Genomic DNA, 21,823 nt, shown 5'->3' with positions numbered 1-21,823 from the left:
CTTAAAGGAGGACTCTAGATATTACTCCCCCTGACTGACGGACAACATATCGCCGGACTCTATGTTAGGGGTCATGCAGCTTGCATACTGCTGCAACAGAGGGAATAGTACCACTGAGTGATTCTTTGTTGGGAGACACATGGAGAGATTGTATTCTTTTTCTATGTTTCTTTGATCGCTTTAGACATATAATCTGCTCTGCTGGCTCCTGAGGCAACCTTCATGTACCGTTTGTTATTTTTCTTATACCATTATGTGACGTTTGTTATTTTTACTCAGAAATTCTATTCTGTATTGCTTGACATATTATATTGTTTCTAGTTATATGTTCCTACCACAGCCAAGCATTACCATAGTTTATTGCCGGGGCTGTTGTATGGGCCTTCTCGCGGGTAGCGGTATGCTTTAGACAATAAGAGTTAGTTTAACATATCCGTCCGAGCTTTATATGTAATCACCTCTGTTTTTTCGTTACTGTCCTTAACTGGGGGAACTTTGTGGGGGATGTTGATTGTTCTGCATTTCATTCTCCGGGGTATGGACAAATACCTCGACAAAACCATGCCTCCGAAACAGTCCAACACCTCTTACAAAGCAGAGAAGGGAAAAGAAGACCCCCTAAATCGGGTCCACCATCCCCGGTTGGACATGGGTCGGAATCACCCAACTTACCTAGTGATAAAACTCCCACTCTGACGGCAAAAGAGATTTCAGATTTTCTTATGCCCTTGCTTGATAAGCGATTTGACGACCTACAGGCCCGATTAGAAACGGGTTTGGCTCGCATAGACTCTCATGCGATGCATCTTACTGCGTTGGAAACGAGATTGGGGGACACTGAGGACTTGGTCCAATCCTGTCAGGAGGGGATATCATCCCAACATAAATATATACAACAACTACAGGATAAGGTTGAGGACCTGGAGAATATATCTCAGATGTATAACCTTCGATTTATAGGCATTCCGGAGTCCTTGACGGGCCAGGCCCTCTCCTCCTATCTTTCTATTGACCTCCCAAACTCCTTGGGAATCATAGGTGATATGGAAATCCCCCATCTCGAAAGAGTTCATAGACTGGGGACGATGCAGGATGGGACGCGGCAGCGCTCCCGCCCGGTCATTGCTTGCTACCTAGACTACAGGGCCAAAGAACAGGTCCTTACAGCTAATCGTAAAACTAGGGAATTGTTGGTCAAGGGTCACAAGATCCTAATATTCCAGGACTTCTCGGCAGCAGTGGCTCAGAAAAGAAAGGAATTCTCTGCTGTTTGCTCTCATTTACATAGTAACAATATCAGATTTGCCTTGTTATACCCAGCCAAACTGCGGGTCTTGGAGAATGGTACTCAACTGTTTTACACAGACCCAGAAGTGGCAAGAGCTCACTTCTTGACTCGCAAATCCCCTTCAAAGTCGTCTGCTATTTAGGGTATCCGTCCCTGAGATGGCATGGGTTAACTGTTTAGGGTACTCCCGCCTCGGGCGGATGTGTGTTTGCCTATTACTTGTTTTTTTATTTTTTCTCTTCTCTCTTAACTTATAGTTTTTACTGTAATTCACTATAAGCATCCATTTTTACTACCTTAGTTACTGTTTTGTTAATATTTTGTGTGCGCACCACTAGACCTAGATGGTGCTCACCATGTTTTTGGTTGTTAGGAAAATGTTAGAAAATAGAGTTACGAGTCATTATGGTTCACTATTGTTATTTCAAATATTAAGACTGTGCTATATTTCTCATGTTGCGCTGATGTTTGTGCTGTTGAAACCACTGCTTTCCAAGCGACCTTGGGTTGGGAGGGGAACCGCCACTGTCCACCTGAATTTATTGCCTACCTGTCACGTTTCTCACTGCCCTGTGGGGATTGGGTAGCCATGCCGTCGACAGTTTCTATTTCTTCTGAGGGGATACCCCCGAAACCGATACAATTCGTTTCTTGGAATGTAGGAGGACTTAATTCCCCAGTTAAACGACGACGTGTGGTCACGCACCTTAAACGCCTCCACCCGCATGTGATTTTCTTACAGGAATCAAACTGTCGGGCGGGTGAGGAAAATGTATTAAAAGCACCATGGCTTGGCTCTTGTGTCGCTGCGCCTTTTCGCACAAAAGCCAGAGGGGTAGCTATACTTTCTCAAAAAAACCTCCCTGTTACTGTTTTGACAGAAATCATTGATCCCGAAGGCAGATATATCATTATGGACATAGAGCTTTTTCATGCCAAATATACCCTTGTCAACTTATACGCCCTGTAAAAGCCTATTATATATCCTATATTAAACACTCTAAAAGGTTAATGAACACAGTACGCAATTGGCGTATGGAATACCGTAAGAGTACGCACATAGCGTACAAACGCTTAGCCGTGGACGAGACGCACGAGCGGCACGTTCGCTCACGGCTTAATGCGTAAAGGCAAGCACGCTATAGGCTGCCGACTGACGTAATGATACGCTATCGGCGTAGCGGACGCTCGAGACCACGAGGAGATCACAAGCGGTGCTGACGCTCACAGAGTTAAACCTTTGTAACAATATGGTGTAAATGCAACACAGTATAACTTTGTTAGTTCAAAACCTGTATGAGCGATTCTTACGCTCTGAGAACCCCTTTAGCAATATAATAAACACTCAAATACCGGTCTAAGGGTCTAACACCTTTTAAGGGAATGAATGAACGTTCAATCGCAAAAGAATACACCATACAAGTTATACACTACCAAACTAACATAAAATACCTAACCAAGTTACTACACGTTAAAATACAACAAAGACACAATTACATTTAAGGGGGGAAGGAGAGAGAGAATGGCTTACAACAAAATAGGAGATAAATATGGTTGCAGAGAACTTACGCACAAGGGGAACAATCGCAAGCGCCTTTCTGGATATCCAGCTCCCGATTATCAGTGATGAGAACCGTTGAAAAGAGTAGAGAGCTGGCCCAGATCGGCTTGTCTTTATATACACTTACACGCAGTACAGTACAATGGTCCCTACATTCTTATTGTTCATTGGACACAGGAATTTGTCTCTGCATTATAACAAAAGGTCATAGGTTGGTTCATACAGGTGGGCTGTGACTATTTCAAACTGCTCAGGTGGGAGGGAAACTGGGTTTCCCGCCGCATGGGTAATAAAGTGCAAATATAGTAAATGTCCATAAACTTCTTATGTCCATAACTATACGCACGAGCGAGTAATCCGCTTCAAACCAACACCGGAATATTGCTAATTATATTCTCTTCCGATGGATACTAAACACCACTGTATAACCCCTGTCTGACCCTTCGTATCAAACAAAGAGGAATCTCTCTGTCCCCGAACATGCTATATTAACTGAACTTTCAGATTCTATCAAAGGGACCATAATCTACAAAATACATTATATGACTAAAATATGTTACGATTGAGTCGCCCGCTAGACGAACACAAACTCTACCGTAAATGCGCATACCGCGCGCCAGGCGAGTGCACGCGACCGCGAGTATACGCACGCACGGGAGGGCTCATGCACGTGCAGCGGGCACACGCATGTGGTGCATATATGGCAATGTGCAGCGTGATATTTTTCTGACTTTGACAGTCCACCCTTTGGCAGTCACCAATAACTGCCACTTCCTAAAACAGTTCAAAAAGAGAAAAATATATGTCATGTATAATACATTTCTATGATTGGGTAGGGGAGAAGAGGAGAAGGTGGGAAAACGGTATGACCTAGTGAGATAGCAGAAGCATGTGTGTATGAATCCATGTTTGGGGGATCATGTATCATCGTGCCGTACGTGTTTTAAATCAAGCTTCGAGGTATTGCGAAGTATACATTTGAATTCCTTCTTATCCCGTGGTACGGGTCTGTGGATGGGCTGTCAAACTTTACCGAGCTCTTTTCGGCTTTTGGTTGCAACAAAATGGGGGAGCACATTTTAGTTGATGATACATGAATAGGGGGAATATGTGAGTGCTGATATCTGTGCCTATATTCCCTATCGACTATGTGTGTTATTACCTGAAGGTTGTAGAGATGAAGATAAGGAGCAATTATGGTAAATGCAGTCATAAACTATGTGAGTTTAATATACATTTGCCGATTGAGGTCTTGTCTTGTGTCTTGTCCTGTCTTGTCTCGATGTACATGTTGACTGTAGTCTCCTGATGCTTTTGCTATAAACGGTGTGCAAAAAGCTTTTTTAATGTCCATAGACTTACAAAAAGTGTTGGGCTAGCGTAAAATTAAAGGTACTAGGGATATGGGGGGTCTATGGCATAGTCCATCAGTTGTCTGTGTAAAAGGTTGTCAAATTCTTCTTCCAAGCGGATGTCTTTGTACCTTTATTCGGTGATTATGTTGTTCTTGGAAATCTACGCCTCCATCTCTGTCATCAGAACCCATTCCAGAACCTCTCTCGACCTCCATGGTACTCTCGCCGGAACAGACTGCTCTGGTCAACATCATGGTCAACAGGAAAATCCGGATCACAGTCTCTTGGGGCAAGTCCATCTTATAGGAGGAAATGGAGAAGAATGAGAAGGGGGAAAGAAACAATTGAGGGAGATGGGATGGGAAGTGGAGAAAAACAATAAAAGGGAACAGGGAATCGACAACTGCCTCCGATCTTATTATTCTCAATGCTCAGGTGCCGTCTTAGTCCTCCTGAAACAGACACTCCAGTGATACAACTTCCTCTACCGTCGGTTCTTTATCACGGGACCTCTCTGGATCAGCAACCTTCTTACAATGGGACGAATGAACCCAAGTCTCTCTCTCGGCAACCTTCAATGCTGTCGTGCTAATCAATAAGACTTGGTATGGTCCTTCCCATCTGTCAATAAGGCAACCTGAGCGTAGAAAATTCTGTATCATTACATAATCCCCAGGTTCAATGTCATGACAATTACTATCTGGCAGATCAGGAATCACTAACTTCAAATTATCATTCTGATTCCTTAGCTGTTTACTCATCTTAACCAAATACTTTACAGTCACTTCATTGTTACACTTCAAATCATCCTGAGGGTTAATCATAACATGCGGTTGTCGACCGAACAAAATTTCAAAAGGGGACAGATTAAGAGGGGACCTGGGAGTGGTTCTGATGCTGTATAATACAATGGGCAAAGCTTCTGGCCATGTCAATCCTGTTTCTGCCATAACTTTGCTCAATTTATTTTTAATAGTGCTGTTCACTCTTTCTACCTTCGCACTCGCCTGGGGGCGGTACGGAGTGTGCAGCTTACTATCAATTCCCATCAACTTACACATTCCTTGAAAGACATCACCTGTAAAATGGGTACCCCTATCACTTTCAATTATTCTAGGGATACCGTATCTACACACAAATTCCTGTACAATTTTCTTAGCAGTAAACATTGCGGTATTTGTGGCCGCAGGAAATGCTTCGACCCAATTTGAAAACACATCTATACAAACTAGTACATACTTCAAATTTCGACAAGGGGGTAATTGTATGAAATCAATTTGTATTACCTGAAAAGGGCCGCCTGTAGGTGGGATATGAGATGGTTCTGTTGGTATTGCCTTTCCGATATTCTTCCTCAAGCAGGTGAGGCAAGTCATTGCCCTCTTTCCCGCATGGGAAGAAAATCCTGGGGCGCACCAATATGCTCTTACCAACTTGCACATCCCTTCCTTGCCTAGATGAGTCAGCCCATGTGCTGCTTCCGCTAAACTTGGAAGGTATGCTCTGGGTGTCACTGGTTTTCTCTGCCCATCTGTCCAGAGTCCTGAGGACTCCTGGCCATATCCTTTTGCCTTCCAAACTGCCTTTTCCTGTGTGGAACACAAATTTTGCATTTCACACAATTTCTGTGTGTTGACGGTATTAAATACCATCAGTTGTGTGGTGTCTGTCTGTCTGGGGGTACCAGCTGCTAACTTAGCAGCTTCGTCTGCTCGGCTGTTACCAAGTGATACCGGGTCTTGGCTATATGTATGTGCTTTACACTTGATAACAGCCATTCTGTCAGGTTCCTGTATTGCTGTTAGAAGCCTTTTGATGTGGGCTGCATGCGCTACCGGTGTACCAGCTGCCGTCATGAAATTTCTGAGGCGCCATAGGGCTCCGAAATCATGGACTACCCCGAAGGCGTATCTAGAGTTGGTATAGATATTGGCTGTTTTGCCCTTAGCCAATTCACATGCTCTGGTTAGGGCAACCAGTTCAGCAACCTGGGCTGAGTGAGGTGGGCCTAGCGGTTCTGCTTCTATGGTGCCTTGGTCATCTATGACTGCATATCCAGTACACAAGTCTCCCGAGTCCGTCTGTCTGTGACAACTACCGTCAGTGTAGAAAGTAAGATCTACATCTTCCAATGGGTTGTCACTGATGTCAGGCCTTGCCGTGAAATTTTGGGTCAAATATTCCATACAATCATGTGAGTCAGTGTCTGTACTAAATCCTCCTCCATCACTCTCATCCCCCACCCTTTGTGCCTGTCCAGGCACACCTGGGAGATACGTTGCTGGATTTAGTGCACTGCATCTCTTTATGGTGATGTTTACAGGGGCCATTAGTGCTAATTCCCACCTTGTAAACCGTTCGGATGAGACATGTCTGGTTTGGGCAGAATTTAGTAAGGCTGACACTGCATGAGGTGTGTGGATTGTGAGGTTGTGTCCTAGCACTACATCTTCGCTTTTCGTTACTAGCAATGCTATCGCAGCGACACTTCGCAAGCATGTGGGGAGGGATCGCGCTACCGTATCTAGCTGAGCGCTGTAGTATGCTACCGGCCTGCTAGCATCACCGTGCTTTTGGGTTAGGACGCCTGCCGCGCAACCAGCACTTTCTGTTCCGTACAGCTCGAAGGGTTTCCCATAGTCTGGCATACCTAATGCTGGTGCCTGCGTTAGGCACTGTTTAAGTCTCTCAAATGCCATCTCGGATTCGTCTGTATGCGAAATCCGATCAGGTTTGTTTGATGAGACCATCTCCTGCAAAGGTAATGCTAGAATGGAAAAACCTGGGATCCAGTTACGGCAATACCCACACATTCCTAGAAACGTTCTGATCTGTTGCTGGGTTTGTGGCAGGGTCATGTCTCGAATTGCTTGAATTCTATCAGCGGTCAGGTGTCTCAGTCCTTGTGTCAGACAGTGTCCCAGATATTTTACTTTAGTCTGGCATAATTGCAACTTGTCTTTGGAAACCTTGTGTCCTGTGTGTGAAAGATGAAACAGGAGCTGTTTCGTATCTTTCAGGGACGCTTCCAGTGAATCTGAACATAGTAGTAAATCATCCACATATTGGATCAATACTGATCCACTCTCTGGTTGGAAAGACTGTAAACAATCATGCAAAGCCTGTGAAAATATACTTGGACTGTCTATGAAACCTTGTGGTAATCGAGTCCATGTGTATTGGACTCCTCTGTATGTGAATGCAAACAAATATTGGCTGTCAGGGTGCAGAGGTACCGAGAAGAAAGCGGAGCAGAGGTCAATAACAGTGAAAAATTTTGCAGTGGGAGGGATTTGCATAAGGATGACAGCTGGATTTGGCACTACGGGGAACTGACTCTCAACTATTTTGTTAATCCCCCTTAGATCCTGCACTAGCCTGTAACCCCTCCCCCCACTCTTTTTCACAGGGAAGATGGGAACTATTGGCAGTGCTGGATGTTCTTACCAGAATGCCCTGTTGTAGCAAGCGCTCTATTACGGGGTATACTCCTAACTCCACCTCTGGCTTCAGAGGGTATTGTGGGATTTTTGGAGCTATCCTACCATCTTTTACTTGCACAACTACTGGAGATACGTTTGCCATTAATCCAGTGTCTTGTCCATCTTTAGTCCAAAGTGACTCTGGTATTTGGGATGTCATTTCTTCTACCTGGGATGAACTCCTATTTATCATAACGGTATGTGACATTAATTTTGATGGGGAGTCTAGCATGTCTCGTACTTCCTGAGCGTGATTCTCAGGTATGTCTAAGAATACACCTTCAGGAGTACAATAAATGACGCACCCCATTTTACACAATAAATCTCTTCCCAGGAGATTAGTCGGTGCCGATGCAGCCAGCAAAAAGGAATGCTTGGTATGCAAGGGTCCTATTGTAATCTCTGCTGGTTTGCTAACAGGGTAGTGCTGTACTACTCCCGTTACTCCCATGGCTGGAATTGTCTTACCAGTGGTTCTCATGCCCACTGTCGAATTTATCACTGATTTGGCCGCCCCCGTATCTACAAGGAAATTTAATGATTTACCAGCTACATCAATTGTGATCTCGGGTTCACTTCCAAGACTTGCAATCAATTTCACTGGCTGCAGATTACAGGTGTGGCCACACCCCTATTGGGTATGGTGACCTCCCTGAATCGCGCTGGCAGCAATTACTTGTGGTGGGGGTAGATGGGAATTATCAGAGATTTGCCAGTCTCTTCTTGGGGGATACCTTTTTGTTTCCCCTGCATGTGGCTCATAGCTCCACCCTTTCGGTCTTTGATCCCAGTGTCTCGTATCAGGTCGGTGTCTAGGGGATTGATATGAATTTTGTATTTGTCTTGCTTTACAATCACGTGACATGTGTCCCTCTCTGTGACAACTATAACATTTTATACCTCTTGACTTACCCACAGGGGTCACAGTTCTGGGCTGAGGTGGCCGGGTAGTGAGGGCCTGTATGCTCACAGCCATTAACTTATCACTCTGTGACTCCCTGTGTCTGATAATATTCCGATCATGCCCAGCAGCAGCCTCTCCCAATGCATCCACCGACATACCTCTCCAATCAGGCCTAGTGGTTTGTATTCTATTCCTTAAAACCTCCTTTAGACCGTCCATTAATACTGAAACAGCTACTTCCCTGTGGTGTACATTAGTTTTAATGTCATCTATACCAGTGTACCTAGCCATATCCTGCAGAGCCCGGTGAAAATACTCTGGTGTGGATTCACCTTCTTTTTGTTTTATTGTAAAGATTTTATTCCACTTTACTACTGCAGGAAAATATACCCCTAACTGTAAGTTGATTCTCTTTACATTATCCTGATTATACTCGTCTGTTAGTGGTACTTCCTCATCTAACTTGCAATCAGCGATAAACTTTAACGGATCAACACTGGGGGGTAAACATGCCCTCAAAACTGTCCTCCAATCTTTGTTATTTGGCTCTGCAGAATTTCCTAGCTCCCTAATATACTTTTGACATGCAACTAAGTCTTTCCTAGGATCAGGGAATTCAGACATCATTGATCTTAATTCTGCTCGGGAAAAGGGACAGTGCATGGCGATGTTCCTGACAGGAGTTGCTCCTGAAGTGTCAGTTTTCCCATTTGGCACTGCTATTACCCTAACACAGGCATTCCCAACCACGGTCCTCAAGGCACACCAACAGTGCAGGTTTTAGTGATATCCAGGCTGCAGCACAGATGGTTAAATCAAAATAACTGAGCTACTAATTAAGTCACCTGTGCTGAAGCCTGGATATCACTAAAACCTGCACTGTTAGTGTGCCTTGAGGACCGTGGTTGGGAATGCCTGCCCTAACAGGATTAAGTCCGACAACATCATTCTGAGTAGATTCTACAACATGTGGTGAAATGGTTTCAGCATAGTGTATGGTGCCGTACTTACCAGTCGATACGACCTCACCTGTCCCTCCGCTAAGGGCCTTTGCTACTAATCTTACGGGTTGGGTCGTGCCTACTGCTGTTTCTGATATGGTGGCTGCTAGGGAGAGTGCTGATATTGTTGTGGGCTCATCCTCTTGGTCACAATCCTGGGGAAAGTTCAAAACAGGGTACAACTTGCACGGATTAGTGTTAGCATTAATTACTTTGGTTACATTATCCTTAACTTCTACACATTTAACATAACCCTGAGTGCCATTCTCTGCAACCAATTTCTCTCCAGGTATGTATGGTGGTGGGGGTGCAGTGGCTATCAGTTTCCTGATAGGGTTAGATCCAGTGGCTTGCGCCAACCCCCTTTGTATTTCACCTTCCTGTTGCCACAATGTTAAACAATCATAATGTTTAATACGCCTTTTTGAAGATTTAATCAGGCACACTCTTCTCCTTAAATTCTGTAACACTTCTGGGTTAAAACTACCTACCCGGGGAAACTTTTCCCCGTCATGCACAGTCATCCTTTCCCATTCATTGCACAACATTTCTGTGTGATGACTGTATTTCTCACACATGATATACCTTGCCGACCCGATTGGTCGGTTTACCAAATCAACCTGAACCTGGGTTGATCGCCCCTTACCTGAACAACTGGCCCCCATCTCTGCAGGTGCTGCTTTCACTACCTCTGACTTCAAATCAGGGTCTTCGGCAACCCTTACAAAAACCAAGATGCTCGGGGTAAAGCTGCGGTGGGGGTTTTGCAACGAGGTCCGCCCACTTAACTCCGCCCACGCTGGCCAATACGGCGACCAAAGTTCCCAGAGGTTCCGTACCCAACCTAGGGCACCTAAGTACGTCTACTTGCTCGGGCTTGTGGGAGTGTCTTACCCTCCCCAGCAAGTATCAGTCACTGGAATGTCCCTGAGTGATCAGGCTACTTCCCTTAAAATAAAAAAAATTACACAAATCACGTTAACAATGTGCAAGCAGCGTTCTTCTGAATTCAAGACACGCTGATGCACACAATCACATGCGGTACAATCGTATCTGCACACAAGCAACTAATCTTATGTGCGGAACGATCAGTGGAATCGAAAATTTCGGCTGCGAATTCCTTCAGCAATGAGCTTCTTTGGCCTATATGGGTCTCGCACCAACCCTCTTCGGTTGTGCTTTTCTACTTCTAGTCTGCTGTACCTGAACCTCCTGGTCCTTGACCTCCTGGTCTGTTATGTACAGCAGACTCTACTGCTCATAAATGTGTCGAGATTAACAAGGGACGCCTCCCAAGCCACCCCACGCTATCACTCTCGCTGGTGTACCTCTTTCTACTGGCCTATGGTTCCCACTTCCGTAATAAAAGAGAAATCTTATATATACACACTCTTACATTCAAACACTCTTATTTCTGTAACAGAATTCCTTTCATTCAGTAATAGTCTAACCCAGAAGAATTACAACAGAGAAAGTCTTTTTCTTTTAACTTTAAACTTTTTGGATTTGAGATAGATTTGTGTTATTTTCGCGTTACTTCCTTATCGCCTATTAAAACAATACTATCGTGCGGTTTGTATGATGTGGGCGTATCCGTACGCTCCGTTGCGTAATATATGCTCCGTGCGTCGACCCTTGCTGCGTACGCCCTGCCCTTGTAAGGACACGTGTATGCAGGCCAAGTACGTTCACAGTAACACACTACACGTTTATCAATGTGAATGATCTTTAACAGTAATCATTCACTGAACACCACACAAGTAGAGTTTGTGTGTGTGCCTTTTACAATTATTCCCTTAAATATTACTTTTAACTATTAATAACAACAAATGTCTCAGCACGTTATCACTAATGTGTGTGGCAATCAGGAGAATGAGGTACGGACAAATAATACTAAACAAGGAATACAGGTGTGTGTGCTTATGCGTACGTTCGCAAAACAGAAACTAAACAGGTTTTAAAAGACAATAACGTACTGTTCCTACCTTTTGGTTCCGGATTCCTTCAGCACTCCTTACTAAGCAAAGCAGACGCTTATCTGGTCAGCACTACGAGGAATATTACCTCCCGCCTTTTGCTGACCGATAATGTCTGCTGAAATTACCTAGTGCAGATATGTGAAGAGCGGGCGAGTCCCCAATTGTAAAAGCCTATTATATATCCTATATTAAACACTCTAAAAGGTTAATGAACACAGTACGCAATTGGCATATGGAATACCGTAAGAGTACGCACGTAGTGTACAAACGCTTAGCCGTGGACGAGACGCACGAGCGGCACGTTCGCTCACGGCTTAATGCGTAAAGGCAAGCACGCTATAGGCTGCCGACTGACGTAATGATACGCTATCAGCGTAGCGGACGCTCGAGACCACGAGGAGATCACAAGCGGTGCTGACGCTCACAGAGTTAAACCTTTGTAACAATATGGTGTAAATGCAACACAGTATAACTTTGTTAGTTCAAAACCTGTATGAGCGATTCTTACGCTCTGAGAACCCCTTTAGCAATATAATAAACACTCAAATACCGGTCTAAGGGTCTAACACCTTTTAAGGGAATGAATGAACGTTCAATCGCAAAAGAATACACCATACAAGTTATACACTACCAAACTAACATAAAATACCTAACCAAGTTACTACACGTTAAAATACAACAAAGACACAATTACATTTAAGGGGGGAAGGAGAGAGAGAATGGCTTACAACAAAATAGGAGATAAATATGGTTGCAGAGAACTTACGCACAAGGGGAACAATCGCAAGCGCCTTTCTGGATATCCAGGTCCCGATTATCAGTGATGAGAACCGTTGAAAAGAGTAGAGAGCTGGCCCAGATCAGCTTGTCTTTATATACACTTACACGCAGTACAGTACAATGGTCCCTACATTCTTATTGTTCATTGGACACAGGAATTTGTCTCTGCATTATAACAAAAGGTCATAGGTTGGTTCATACAGGTGGGCTGTGACTATTTCAAACTGCTCAGGTGGGAGGGAAACTGGGTTTCCCGCCGCATGGGTAATAAAGTGCAAATATAGTAAATGTCCATAAACTTCTTATGTCCATAACTATATGCACGAGCGAGTAATCCGCTTCAAACCAACACCGGAATATTGCTAATTATATTCTCTTCCGATGGATACTAAACACCACTGTATAACCCCTGTCTGACCCTTCGTATCAAACAAAGAGGAATCTCTCTATCCCCGAACATGCTATATTAACTGAACTTTCAGATTCTATCAAAGGGACCATAATCTACAAAATACATTATATGACTAAAATATGTTACGATTGAGTCGCCCGCTAGACGAACACAAACTCTACCGTAAATGCGCATACCGCGCGCCAGGCGAGTGCACGCGACCGCGAGTATATGCACGCACGGGAGGGCTCATGCACGTGCAGCGGGCACACGCATGTGGTGCATATATGGCAATGTGCAGCGTGATATTTTTCTGACTTTGACAGCCCCAAATGTTAATACACACACACATTTATTCAGGACTTTGCCCACATTCTTCTTAGCAGAACTAACTACTCCCTAATAGTGGGTGGGGATTATAATATGGTGGACGATCCTACAGTTGACAGGTCACCGACTATGTCGAGAACCACTGATTATCAGAGCAGACACCTGTTGACATATTGAGACTCCCTAGACCTCTCTGACCCATGGAGATTGCTGCACCCAACTGACAGGACGCACACCCATTTATCGTTGGAACATGGAACTTTGTCTCGTATTGACAGGTTTTTCATTGCCGATGACCTAATGCCCCAGATCGCTGGGGTGGATATACTCGATATATTGATTTCTGATCATGCCCCCATCACGTTAGCGCTGACCCATCCCCATATGCATTCAACAGAATGCATTTGGCGATTCCAACAATACCTGGCAGACTCGGAAGACTTCAAAATATACCTAACAAATCATTGGACCAATACGTAGATGACAATATAGAATACTGGGACAAACCCGAAATCTTTTGGAATGCCTCAAAGGCCGTGATGAAGGGTCACATTATCAGTTATGTTGCCCGAAAAAAAAGATTCCAAATTGAAATACACTACGTTAAAAACAACCATGTCCAGGGCCTCCCGACTGTATACCTCTAACCCAACAGAGACTACTCTTGACGAATACAAGCAGGCTAGACGCCTGCTTGAAACCTATTTAGCTACCCAGGCGAGGCATTCCTTAGATTTCAGCAAAAATAAATTTTACAGATGGGGCAATAAGGCTGGTAGATTATTGGCGGTCATTTCTAGACCTCCTCAGAAACGACATGTTATAACCACTATACACCACCCCAGATCTGGTCGGGTGATCACTAAATCTCAGAAAATAGTAGAACAATTTCAATCCTATTTCCAGTCCTTGTTTCAGTCGACTCACATAGACACATATATACAAACACAGTTGCTCACGGATGAAGTATTGCACCCCCCACCCCCCTGACCAGAGACCAGAGAGAAGCTCTTGTGGGTCATATAGCGGCGGAGGAAATTAACACTGCTATCTCCAATTTGCCCCACTGCAAATCTCCAGGCCCGGACGGCTTGTCGGGTGATTATTACCGCATGTTACAGCCCCACATTGTCCCCTCATTATTGGAACTGTTTCACGCAATACATGAGAGGAGCTCTCCATCCCCGCTTTTTAATGAAGCCTTTATTACACTTATCCCTAAACCGGGTAGGGACACCAATTTCCTTTCCTCCTACAGACCAATTAGTCTCCTAAATGTGGATTACAAGCTACTAGCCAAGATAATGGCAACGCGGCTTCAATCTATTCTCCCTGATATCCTCACCACGACACAAATGGGTTTTGTAACTGGCAGACATGCGGTTAAGGCTATCCGCACAGCTCTGGCGGCGGTGGCGGCGTCCCAGTCTCCATGCACAGACTCAAACATGCTTCTTAGCCTCGATGCTAATAAGGCCTTTGATATGGTATTATGGCTACATTTGTTTGCCGTATTGGAGAGAAGAGGGTTTGATGGGAGCTTTATTAACTATATACGTTACATCTATACTGCTCCATCTGCCTCTCTATTAATTAATGGGATCAGAACCCGTCAGGGATGCCCTTTATCGCCCCTACTATTTAATTTGGCCCTCGACCCATTGCTTAGGACACTACAGGACTGGTCTGTCTTTAGAGGTATAAAAGTGGGTGGTCAGGAAATTAAACTTTCAGCTTTCGCTGACGACATCCTTCTTTATATATCAGACCCCGAACATTCCCTTGCTCAGATCTTAAACAAGATTCAATTATTTGGCCGTATTTCGGGTTTTAGTATTAATATGGACAAATCTAAAACTTTACTGTTGTGTGGCACTGTGACGTGCCCGACTTGGGCCACGCGCTTCCCCTTACACTGGGTGTCCACATATATTATATACTTGGGTGTCATGGTGCCACGTTATATCTCGGAACTATACAAACTCAATGTACATAAGGCCATACATACCCTAACTGATGACATTAAAAGGTGGGAGCGTCTCCCATTGTCATATCTTGGTAGGGCCAACCTCTTAAAAATGGTGGCTATACCACGCATACTATACCCCCTACAAACGCTTCCCATTCTGTTGACTAAACAGGACTCACAACCGATTAATAGACTTATTATAACTTTCATATGGAAGGGTGGCCGAGCACGTATTGCTTTTAGAAAACTTGCTCAACCTAAATCCAACGGAGGTATCAATTTTCCAGACGTAGTGGTTTATAATCATGCCGCTCTTTTAAAACATTTAAGGGACTGGCTGCAAAACAGCTCTATTTTACACAAACACATCTTTAGAACAGTGCTTCCTACCGACTGTAGCTTTGACAAGTTTCCTCCACCAACACGACTGGGAAATACCTGATCATATTCAGTCTAACCCCCTTTTATGGTCTACTAGGAAGATGTGGCATATACTACGACATGACGCGAAATTGAACCCATACCAATCCCTACACTTGCCCCTAATTAAAAACCCGAACCTTTTGGACGGCATGGCTGCCCATCCCTTCAAACTGTGGAGGGAGGAAGGTATAACATCAATTCGCTCATTGGTATCAGTGGAAGACCACCATCTGCTCACCCTTTCAGAGGTTTCAACGAGGCATGCTGTGATTGCTTCGTCTCCCCTTCTATTTCTACAAACACAATTCTATGTCAGGCATGTTCTAGCACACTTTGCGGATGGAGATTGGACCAACCCTTTGGATAGCCTTTTAACACACCCTGTACCGAGCCACAAGGCCATTTCCACTCACTATACTTTTTTGAGAAAAATATTAGATCATGCTACTGTGACAGGTAGTATGTCCTCCTGGTTGGCTCACTTTCCTGCCCTGACCATACCAACTATGGAAAAAACACTACTTTACTCCCGAAAAGTCCTCCCTGCAAGCATGTACACTGAATTGTTCCTTAATGTGTACCATAACACTTACCTATCCCCATTACGGCGCTTCCACATGGGAGCGACTGAATCGCACTCTTGCCCAAAATGCCACCAGAGTGAGGCTGATACCTTTCATTGTCTGTGGGCATGCCCGATTGTGCAATATTTCTGGCATTTAGTTAGGAGATATGCGGAGGCTAACCTAATAACCTATGTGCCCTTTACCCCCGAATGGGCAGTTCTGGGTATCATTGATCCTGCTCTCCGCATGCCATCGGAATGTAAAAAAATACTGATAGCCTTAAGTGCGGCGGGGAAAAAGACGATACTACAGGGATGGATAAACAGCATGCCACCACAGATACCACTATTTCTTTTTCATCCACTAGGGGTCACTGGAGTACTCTTGGGATATGGACGGTTCCACAGGAACTAGGCACTGAATAAATTAAAATTTGAGAATACTCCTCCCCTCCATATCCCAGAGTACCTCAGTGTTTTTTTGGTGCTCACAGAGCAACAAGGCTTGTGGAGTTGGTCCACAATTATTGGATTTCTTTTGATTTTTTCAATGTTCCACATCCCTTCCCCCCTTCCAGAAAGGTGAGGGTCCGGGATAGTGGAAGCTGCTGAAGCAGCTGTGGGTGTCGGGCCTCTCTGAAAGAGCTCCCTCACCACCACGTGCAGGACTCCTGCAGAAAAGGCTGGATGGAGCTTACAGAAGAAGCCCCGTCATAGCCCTCACCACAGGGTCCAGGTATGTTGGGACGGGGCGGTCAGCTCACGCTGCCGCCCCGCTGTGTGGGGATTGGGGATACTGTGTGTGTGTGTGGCCGCCTGCCACTGCTTTCAGCCGCCCGCCGCCACTTCCAGCGCCGCTGATTACGCTGCCTCCCCGCCGCTCTGAGCCGCGCCGGCCACGTTGATTTATGCTCCCTATGCCGCTTCTGGCTCCCTCTCCACCATAGCCCGGCCTCTGTGTATAGTGAGCGGTACACGGAGCACGGGGGGGTGGGGGGGAGGCACACACATGAGAGTTAGTTGAAAAAGGCAGGCTCCATAGTAAAATCTCATGTTCAACTCTTGTTTATAAAAAATACAGCAGCGCTGCATATGTATTACAATAGGCTATTAAGCCTTTGTTAAACAGGATACAAGTTATATGTGCAGGCTTGAATGCAACATAAGATGTTTATTAAATCTGCTTACATAATTATAAGTCTGCACTTTGTGTTATACTGTGAGCATGGGGACATATTTAACCATGCTTCCTGTTGTTTTTCATGTTGTATTTCCAGAATTTCCTGTATTACATTTCTCCTCCATTGAAGGCGCAGGGGTGTTAGGGGGAATTTGGGATCAGGCATATTGCTGGCGTGCACTGCACTTGGCCAGATATATATTTATAGAGTATATATTTATAGAGACACCTTAGTGCTATTTACTGAGTCGCGCAAGTTGTCTGTCTTTGTATTTTGTATTGTCTGTCTGCATAATGAGTAAGACACCAGCAAAGTCTAAAAAGCCGTTTCACTGCAATGTCTGTAAGAGTGGGATCTACCACATGTACAGTATGTTTTGTAAATTCAGAGACAGATACAATTTCTGCTCTGGTTTCAAAGCCAATTTCAACCCCGGACCCGCCATGGGCTATGCTAGCAGATGTCCTGGCTGGATTGCAATCAGAATTGGCCGCCACTCGGCAAGAGCGAGAGGCGGCAAGATCTGAGTCTAGGGTGAGACCGCAAGAACTACCGGAGGGGTCTCAGCCTTACCAAAAGTCCAAATCCTCTTTGGGTAAGAGGGATAAGTTTCATTTGTCTTATAATTTACCGGTTTCTGCTATGTTGCTTTCTGACGATTCTATGCCAGACCTCACTGTACAAGATGAGGTTGAGGAGGGCAAAGTAGACCAGCAGTCAGATGGTGATGATTTTGACAGCCCGGGCATTGATAATCTCATCAGAGCGGTGCGTGAGTCTCTGAAGTTTACAGAAACTGAGGAGCCTCTGACAAATGATAAGGTCGTCTTTGCTAAACGACAGAGAACTCCAATGTGTTTCCTGTTTCGGAATCTCTTAATAAAATGTTACTAGAAACAAGAAAGAATCCAGATAAACGATTTTCTATACCTCACAGATTTAGATCTAGTTATCCGTTTCCAGACTCAGTAACTGCTACATGGGAGAATCCGTCATTGGTGGATTCGTCTGTGTCTAAACTTACAAAGAAATGAACCATACCAGTACCAACTGCTACTACGCTTAAGGACCCTTCGGACCGTAAAATAGAAGCTATGCTAAAGTCCATGTATACAGCAGCAGGAGTGTTGCTTAGACCTGGGTTGGGTGGCATTTGAGTAACTAAGGCGCTAATGGTATGGATAACAGAACTCAAGTCTGCCTTAAGTGATGATAACCTTATACTTCTCGCTGATCAAATCTGGGAAGCTGCTGACTATCTATGTACAGCTTCTACTGACGTCTGTCAGCTCACTTCTCGCCTTTCATCATCGCTAGTTACAGCACGACGAGCGCTCTGGCTACGTTCTTGGCAAGCGGAGGCAGAGGTCAAAAAAGGTATAGAAGCGTTACCTTACGGAGGCAAGAAGTTGTTTGGTCCTGAATTGGACAAATGGATTTCTGAGGCCACGGGAGGAAAATCGGTTTTCTTACCATTGCCTCCAACAGTACCTAGAAGGAGATATTCTGGACCGGCGTTCAAATCCTTTAGACCTCAGTCCTTTCGCGGGCGTGGCAGGGGAACGGCCACACCTGGTAGACGAGGTCGGGGACATGGTTTCCAACAAACCAATACCACTCGTCAGGATACTAAAGTCACCGGCAAGCCAGTAGCATGACGGGCTCCCAGCCCATCTCGGATCTCCTATTGTGGGAGTACGCCTTCAGACATTCCAGTTGGCGTGGCTTCAGACGTCCACAGATGGGTGGATCCGCAATTTAGTCTTAAAAGGTTACAAAATAGAGTTCGACTGTCTCCCGCCAATGCGGTTTTTCAGGACAGGACTGCCTGTGTCGGACGACAAGAAGGTGGTTCTGCAGATTGCCATTCAGTCTCTGCTGGATGCAGCAGTTTTGATTCCGGTCCCTGTACACCAACAGGGTCAGGGTTATTATTCCAGTCTGTTTGTGGTACCAAAGCCGGATGGCTCGGTCAGGCCAATATTGAACTTAAAGGGTCTCAATCAGTACGTCACTTACTACAGATTCAAGATGGAATCTCTGCGGTCAGTAATTGCAGGCCTAGAGCCACAGGAATTCATGATTGCGCTGGATCTCAAGGATGCGTACTTACACATTCCGATTTGGCCACCTCATCAAAGGTTCTTGTGGTTTGCAATACGGCAGAACCATTACCAGTTTCAGGCTCTACCGTTTGGCCTCTCGTCAGCGCATCGGGTATTCACCAAGGTGATGTCTGTGATGATAGCTCATCTCAGATCCCTGGGAGTGATAATAGTTCCGTACTTGGACGATTTACTCATCAAAGCTCCGTCTCAACAAATCCTCCTTCAACAGGCGTTGCTGACATACAATGTACTGGTTCACCACGGTTGGATTGTCAACTTCAAGAAATCACATCTAATTCCGTCTCAACAACTTCAATTCCTAGGTATGATTCTCGATACGGTAAATCAAAGAATTTACCTACCCGAACAGAAAGTACAGGTCATTCGTCATCTGGTACAATTAGTGCTCAAGCCACGCACAGTCTCGGTTCATTTGTGCATTCGCCTCTTAGGCACAATGGTGGCGGCTTTCGAAGCGCTTCAGTTCGGAAGACTTCACTAACGTACTTTTCAACTGGATGTGCTCGCACAGTGGTCGGGCTCGCATCTGCAGATTCACCGCAGGGTGAGGTTGTCTCCAAGGGCCAGAGTGTCTCTACTCTGGTGGCTCAAAGTACAGAATCTAACTGCAGGGAAATGGTTCGGCGCCTAGAATTGGATAATTCTCACGGCGGACGCGAGTTTCAGAGGTTGGGGAGCTGTAGTTCAAAATTATCAGCTCCAGGGTCTCTGGGCGGATCACGAAAGATTGCTGTCTATAAATGTCCTGGAACTCCGGGCAATTTACAATGCGCTACGACAAGCAGTGCACATGCTGCAGGCTCAGGCTGTTCAGGTGCAGTCAGACAATGCGACGGCGGTCGCATACATCAACAAACAAGGAGGAACGAAAAGCCGCATGGCAATGCGGGAAGTAGCTCGAATCCTCAATTGGGCCGAGTATCACCAAGTGATAATGTCGGCAGTATTCATTCCGGGAGTGGACAACTGGGAGGTGGATTATCTCAGCCGTCTGGATTTTCATTCAGGAGAATGGGCATTAAATCCAGAAATGTTTCACATGCTGGTCCAGAAGTGGGGTTACCCGCAAGTGGACCTGATGGCATCTCGCCACAATCATCAAACGCCCCAGTATGTGTCCAGAACGAGAGATCCAAAAGCAGTGGCGGTGGATGCTCTCACAATCACGTGGCAATACAGTCTCATGTATCTGTTTCCACCGTTTCCGCTGCTCCCTCTGTTGCTAAAACGGATCAAAAGAGAGTCCGTCACAGTCATACTAGTGGCGCCTCATTGGCCTCGGAGAGCTTGGTTTTCGGATCTCCGCGGTCTACTCGCAGACGATCCTTGGCCGCTCCCACTATGTCCGGACCTGTTACAACAGGGTCCGTTCCTTTACCCCGATTTAGCGCGGTTGCGTTTGACGGGGTGGCTGTTGAGACAGCCCTCTTAAGAAGAGAGGGCATTCCAGAATCGGTTATACCAACCATGTTACGAGCTAGGAAGCCGGTTACGGCAGCTCATTATTACAGAATTTGGCGTGCCTATTTAGGTTGGTGTGAAGCTCGGAAGTTTCCGACATCATCTTTCAAGTTATCCCGTCTTTTGTTATATCTACAGATGGGGTTAGATGGAGGTCTGCGTTTATCCACACTAAAAGTGCAGATATCTGCGTTGTCAATTTATTTTCAAAGAAGATTGGCTCTATAGCCGTCGGTACACACCTTTATGCAGGGTGTCCTCAGAGTATAGCCTCCATTCACTCCACCTACTGCGCCATGGGACTTGAATCTGGTTTTAGATTTCTTACAGTCTTTTTATTTTGAGCCCTTACAACAAGTGGATATTAAGTTTCTCACTTGGAAAACAATTTTTCTCCTAGCCTTGGCTTCGGCAAGGCGTGTTTCAGATTTGGGTGCCTTGTCATGCAAGCCACCATATTTAGTGTTTCATGATGATAGAGCGGAACTTCGGACAAATCCCGCTTTCCTACCAAAAGTAGTGTCCTCTTTTCACATCAATCAACCAATAGTAGTTCCTGTGTTAACAGGAGATTCTGGAACCTTGGATGTAGTACGCGCACTACGCGTTTATGTATCCCGAACATCTACAGTTCGTAAGACGGATACGTTGTTTATCCTCTATGATGCGGCCAAGATGGGTTGGCCAGCTTCTAAGCAGACCTTATCCAGATGGATAAAACTGACTATACGTCAGGCTTACCTTCATGCTAGGTTACAGCCGCCTACATCAGTAACCGCTCATTCCACACGTTCTGTGGGAACGTCATGGGCAGCTGGTTGTGGAGCTTCTACGACACAGCTTTGCCATGCGGCTACATGGTCTTCAGTGCACACGTATGTGCGCTTTTACAAGTTTGATACTTTTGCGGCATCAGCATCTAGCTTTGGCCGTCTAGTGTTACAGGTGCCGAACAGCTCTCCCGCCCATGGGGGAAACTTTGGTACGTCCCAAGAGTACTCCAGTGACCCCTAGTGGATGAAAA

This window comes from Pseudophryne corroboree, chromosome 8 (genome assembly GCF_028390025.1).
Source record: "Pseudophryne corroboree isolate aPseCor3 chromosome 8, aPseCor3.hap2, whole genome shotgun sequence".
Taxonomy (NCBI): domain Eukaryota; kingdom Metazoa; phylum Chordata; class Amphibia; order Anura; family Myobatrachidae; genus Pseudophryne; species Pseudophryne corroboree.
This window is presented reverse-complemented; position numbering follows the sequence as displayed.